Below are 7,059 nucleotides of genomic sequence, written 5' to 3'. Positions count from 1 at the left end.
CAAAATTCTAAGCCCAGCTCCCAACTGACTTTCGAATTTTGAATTTAATTTTTGTTTCTAGAAGGGGTGGTTGTTACAATGCTGGAGGACGTGGCGTTAATTCTTTGTCTTCCGACGAATGGTCTGCCAGTTACAGGATCGACACTCAGTAGTTATGAGGCATTAGAGGGTGAATGCTTGGATTAGTTTAGTATTGCACCTAGGAAGGCAGACTGTAGGAAAAGTTTCATCAAGTTGGTGTGGTTTCGAGGATTGAAAGATCGTTTAGTGTTGGTTGATGATATTCAGATTCAGAGGTACGTGAAGTGCCACGTAATGTTATTGTTTGGGACCGTTGTGTTTGGAGATAAGCCTGGGGCAGAGGTGCACTGGAAGTTTCTACCTTACTCCATAACTTTGTCGGGATCATACAGTTCAGTTGGGGATCGGCATGCCTGGCACACCTGTATAGAGCATTGTGTAGGTCAACTAGTGTCGACTGTAAAGAGATTGATGGTCCGCTGACACTTTTACTTACCTGGACTTGGATCCGTTTACCACTTATTGTGCCGATTCCTGGCAATCCTCGACTCTTTCCGATTGCAAATAGGTAAATTTAATTACTAAATGCTTTGAAAAAGTGTATTTTAAATTTGATTGATAAACGTTAATTAACGAATTGTCTCATGTCAGGTGGCGTAACTGGGATCGTGAGAATCGGCCTTACAGATTTCGTAGCCTTGCTCACTTTAGGAGAGTACTGAATGATCTACAAGAAGGACAGGTTTGTTGTAATAAATAAGTAGTTGTTTTCATTTAGCCGTATTATTATTCAGTGTGTAATCCTCTTTTACTTGCATAATGTATGCAGTTTGTTTGGGAGGCTTATGCAATTGGTCAGATCGATCCATACATTCCTGACACGCATTCTGCGGATTATTTCACACCACCATATCCAGTATATCAACAGTATTAGAGTGTCCCGCACCAAGAATCAAGTGAACAGGGTTCATTTAGCCAGCTGGTTGGATTCATGGCTCCTGTGCCAGGTTACTCACATCCATGTTACGGAGACATTCCCATCGACCGGAGGGCCTAACCAAGTGCGATTGCTCCAGGTAGATTGTCATTGGATACGAGACCTCAACAACTCACTTCCTCTGGTAATTCTGGAGGTAGACTTTTTGTTGACTCGAGTAGGAGTGATGATGCCACGAGGGAGATCATACAGAGCGAAAATTCACGTCGTATTCTGATGGGTCTAATTCAAGAGAGCAACCAGGCAGTTGATGATGAGGCTGATGACAATCTGGTTAACCATCCGGACGGAGATGAGGACGAGGATGAGGACGACGATGAAGATGTGGTTGCTGATGATGCTGATGATGACGACGGTGATGGTCCAGCGCCTAGTGCAGGTAAAACAATTTATTGGTTAGACTGGTAAAATAATTTCCTTATTAGTTGGTAAAGTAACTTCGTTGTAGGTTTAGTTTGATTAGTTGGTTATTGAATGTTTTCATAGGTACAACGACTAGCGAAAAAGAAAAAGGATATAACCTTAGAGCTGATCTTCTACGTTGGAGCGCTAATCGATATACCCCGTCCGCTTTTAACCGGGTTGCAAAGAAATGCAAGAAATTATACAAAGAGGTAAAATCGGCGATGAGAAAATGATGTGTGTATTGAATTTATTTATTTAGAATGTGTTTGTTGCTTATTATTTCCGGTTTGTTGAACTATTTAGAATGTGTATTGGACTTATTTATTTGGAGTGTATTGGACTTATTTATTTAGTGGACTTTTTGTCATTAACTATGCTACTTTACTTTTCATCAACACTCACATTAAATTTTTAGTTGCGTACGCGAGCGTCAACACGCGACGCGAGCATTCCATTTGGGTTTCGATACTCGCGTACGCGAACAGAGTGTCGCGTACGCAAACACGCAATTTTTCATGCATACGTGCCTGAGACAAGGGCTTGCATATGCGAGACCCCTATTTTGCTGAAAAATTATTATTCTTTGTTTTCCGAGGTTCTCTAGCTTTCCAAACATTCCTTAAGTGCCGTTTAAAAATACTATCTAGCAATTAGGTCTTAATATTATTAAAGATAAGTTATTGGTGACTTAATTTAGTGAATTTCTGTATGAATTTAGAAGACGGAGACTTAGGTTTCTGGGGTACTGAGGATGGATTAATTGAGTGAGATGGCGAAGTATTATCATGATGATTAATGTGATGAGTTGTGAAATTATGCTCTGATGATGTTTGAGACGAGTTTAAGACTCGGGGTTAAATGATTATTTTACTGAGTACTGAAAATGATTTCTGTAAACCACTGATATATTGTTCTATACTGGTATTGTCGAGACGCTATGCACCTGTCAAGGACGGTGGTTAATCTCGTTTATCGAGGTCGCGGCTGCGACGTAAGGACGGTGGTTAATTTTGCTTATATTGAGATGTGAGGTCTGTGGCAGAGTATCCCACTCGCATCTGGATCACAAGACTGTGCCCGACACTATATCTGTGGATAGTGTGCCCAACACTATATCTGTAGGGGGATCCCACTCATATTCGTGACCGAAAGGTGACATTCCCATGGGAATGTGTCGGGTTGGCAGGTGAACCGACAATGTGATATCACATCCAAATAGGACAGACATTCATCATGTGCATATTCTATATGATTGCTTACTTTGCTGACTTGCATTGTTTGCCTAATTGTATAACATGCTTAATTGCTTTTTCAATTACTTGATATACATGATTATACTTGCGCTTTACTTGTAATGCTATTACTTCTGTTTTATACTGGGATTGAGGAGGTTCAGAAGGCAGTGGCGATGGGATCGCATGGAGGTTAGGCTGGCGAAGGCTGTGGGACAACAATGGAAATGATAGCTTAGAAATCCCTCAAGTTAGATAACCTAATTAAGGATTTTATTAAATTGTCTTATAACTTGAATCTTATGCTTGATGTGAAGTTTTAGGATTGCCTCTGGTGTCCCGAAATCTTATATCTTACATTACTGAGCAATATTACCAAACTGAGAACTTTTGGTTCTCATACCATATTTTGTTGTTGTTTTTCAGATGCACTGATGCAGGTCGTAACCCACCACGGTGAGTTACGAGATGGTGACAGAGCGGAGGATCTTTATCATCTTTTGGATTTATTTTTGGATATTTTGTTTTAGTACTCTCACTTTTGTATCTTTACTTGCCTTAGATGCTAACTTTAAGAGAGATATTGTATATGCTATTTTAACTTTCAGAACTCTATTATGTCTGTATATAACTAGTCGACTTAAACTCCGCGGGCTAAGACTTGTATTTTATGACTATTATACTCATATATCTACATGTGCTTTGTTATATTGTATCTATATCTTGTGCCTTTATGCTTGTAGCTTCGTGTGAACGTTTTGTGCTTTTGTAATTCTATTTTCGAGCTGCAATTTCTTCATCGGGCTTTTCATATTATTATTATTCTTTTTGTATTATTATTACTCTTTTCCATATATATATATATATATATATATATATATATATATATATATATATATATATATTATCGTATAAGCCTTAGAAATGTCGTGGCACTTAGTTATCCTTTTCTTTACGGCATGAGGTAAGGCTTACGGTAATTAGGGTGTTACATCTTCTCTCCCCCCTCTCTTTCTCTAACCCTCTCCTCTTCCCACCGCCGCCGGCCCCTCCTACCATTGCCTTCTCTCTCCCTCACCGAAACCAGTTTGTTCATCCTCTCCTTTCATTATCATCCGTGACTCTCTCTCTCTATCTCTCTCTCTCTCTCTTTCTCTCTCTCTCTCTGTGTTTGTGTGTTGCTGTTGCCCTCCAGCACCGCCACTACATCTCCTTCCCCTGAATTCTTCTTTCTCTGTTCGCTCCTCAAGTTCCATGGTCATTTTTTTGTTTAAGTTAATTTAGGATTTACGATTTGATTATTATATGCTAATTTAGGATTTAGGATTAAGTTAATTTAGGATTTGGTTATATGTTAATTTAGGATTTAGGATTTGGTTATCGTTGCTAATTTAGGACTTAGGATGAAGTTAATTTAGGATTTAAGAATTAGTTATATGTTAATTTAAGATTTAGAATTTGGTTATCATATACTAATTTAGGGTTTAGGAATAAGTTAAGCTTGATATCAATAAATAAGATGCACTTTGAAGTAAATTTACATGAGCATAAATTGCTTCAAATTTAGCACTGGTTCAAAATAAAGATAGATATATGTATATGCTAAGTAAAAGGGCATGCTATATGTACAACATTATATATATCGTACGAATTCAAGTATGAAAACAAAGTGAACTTGGAATAAAAAGATAGATGGTGATAGAGATATGAAGTTTCTTCACATGACTTTCAAACAAAAAATTAAATATCATACATATGCCCTGTCCTAAAGTTATTTAGTTTTAATGACTTTTGAATTTTTCAAAGGCCAAGTGTGATAGTACATACACAAGATAGAAATACTTATTGCATATTCTTATTTATATGTAATAATTTCTATGAATTAATGAGAATGTTTCCTTTCTAATGTTTAAACAAGTTAATATATTCTGTTGAAAATATTGTGAATTTAATTGAGTTTTGAGTGATGCTATGAATTGAGGTTGGTTGGATTTGTGGAAACCGTAAATGTGGATATATGTCCAATTTTAAGGGAGGTCATATCAATTTTTTTTTGGAATAATGTAAATGTCAAAGGATTGGTGTAGTATATATGCTTATTAGTGTTAATCATATATTTTCTTTGCAGACATGGTGACAAATAGCAGAGGTAGATCGAGTGGATCTCGTGGTCATGGTAAAAGGAGGGTTTTCACCAAATTTCCAGGGACTGCTTAGTCATCGCCCTCTACCCTGACTATCCCATCGACACCTGTGACGTCACAGGCGGGTCTAGCGGACCAGTAGTTCATCATGGTCCCGAATCCAAACTACGTGCCTCCTTCTACTATGTCCTACAGATCCAGCGACAAAGTCCATAGTGGGCGATTCGTTTAATGTGTCCCAATAGGATGCCCCTCCCCCACCGCCCATCATACAGATGAGTATTTGGCCTGATGGCATGCAAGCATGAGTTATTACTCTTTTAATGTCCTTTATACGGATAAGGTTTATGTCTTTTTATATGTTGTTAATCTTAAGTTTTTTCATTAATAGGTTTGTACCGAACAATAATGCATGTGTACAAGAGATCTCCAAGATGATTAAGTCAATGTACAACCACCCATGGCCGAGCTACATGAATATTCCTACTGAGACCAGAGAGTAATGGTTTCAAAAGTGGGTGATAAGAACCCAATGTTATTAAATTAACTGTATTTCAACTGTATTTTATTTTGACTAACTAATGTTATTGAATCACTTTGTGCATTTGAAATTTATATGGGATATGATCTCATGACCAGGAAGATCTACGACCACTAGACAGCTAAACAGCTTCAGCAGATGATGAGCGACGTTCATCAGGGGTGCGACTACCTAACGATTTGGATCCATCTATCTATCAAGAAGGAATTGGAGGCCCATTTTAGAACTGATGAGGGGTTCAAGCATCTTTGTCTGACGAACGTCGCTAACAGGGCTTCACCGAGGTCGTCGAAATATACAGGTGGGTCGGCGACCTTCATGAAGACAAAGAGTAGGATGGTAAGTAGTTTGCAAATGTTTGTTAATTATTACTTAAATCTATTGTTTCTTATTTTATTTTCTTGATTGATTTTAATATGTGTAGTCTAAGTCGTTGGATCGTGAGGCGACCCTGGCGAAGACCTTCAAATATACCCATATGTTGAAGGCCAACAATGACATATTTGCTTATGAGCAGTTTGTGGCTCATTACGTGAGTTTCAATTAATTCTAAATTTGAAATTTATTCGGTTTAAAGTCAATTAATTATTATCCTAATCACAACTTATGTTACACAGGAGGACTACACGCAGAGAATGGAGGCTGCGACCCAGCAATCTCAGCTGCCTAGTGGGAACGATAACCCTGGCTCTGATACTTCAATGGTAGATACCCTGATTGAGTTTGGCGCGAGACTGCCTCTAAGTCTTACAAGAATCGCGTCTTCGGGTTGGGATCGTTCTTTGCCAGCGACCTCCATACCTCCACATTGGCAGCTTCATCTGTCTCTGCTTTTGTCACCAATCCTGCCGATTTGAGGAAGTTGTCAACTTGAGGGAGGAGGTGCAAAAGCTCACACAAAAGCTTCACCAACAAGCTCAGCAGTCTAAACAGAGGTACAACGAGTTTTTTGCACGCATGGGAGCGAGATACCATAGCCATCAACTCGCAGATGACAGATAAGCTAGAGCAGCTAGAGCGTTTGCGAGAGCAGAGGAGGTGTACAACGAGCATATGCATACTGGAGGCAGCGATGCTGTTGGTAGGGCACCGACATCAGCACCTACTCCACCGCCTCAGCAGGAGAAAGACGACGACAACGACGATTACCAAGATCTGTAGGATTTAGGGATTTAATTGACAATTTTATTATAATTAAATAATTGATATTTAATAAAATTATTAGTTGATTTCTGATAATTTTAAATTTTTGTCCTAATTATATTAATAAGAATTTTAATTTGATTACTAATTGTGGCTTAATTGTGAGAAAAAAAATTATCGTAAAATTTACCGACGAACAAATTCGATAGTAATTGAGTGCCAAAACACATAATATGACACCAAAGTTACCGTTGAAATAATCCAACAGTAATCAGCAACTTAGTCTCAACAAATTTATTAAAAAATAGATAAAAAATTCGTTGATAAATAATTTTCAGTGCCGTTTATACCGTCGAATTCAATCCGAGGATACTCAATATTTTTTTTATAATAAAGACCAAATATTTACATAACATAAAAAAATAACAAGTATAATATATAGGAACTATATAATATTATTTCTTGTAATTAAATTCCCTCGGTGCATATAGATAATTTCTTTTAAGCCAGCTGGATCTTTAATATATATGCGTGCACATTGAAAAATACAAAAAAAGACATTACCGTAATATTCCA

Source organism: Arachis stenosperma, chromosome 8, assembly GCF_014773155.1.
Source record: "Arachis stenosperma cultivar V10309 chromosome 8, arast.V10309.gnm1.PFL2, whole genome shotgun sequence".
In the NCBI taxonomy this organism is placed as follows: Eukaryota; Viridiplantae; Streptophyta; class Magnoliopsida; order Fabales; family Fabaceae; genus Arachis; species Arachis stenosperma.
Note: the sequence above shows the minus strand (reverse complement) of the source record.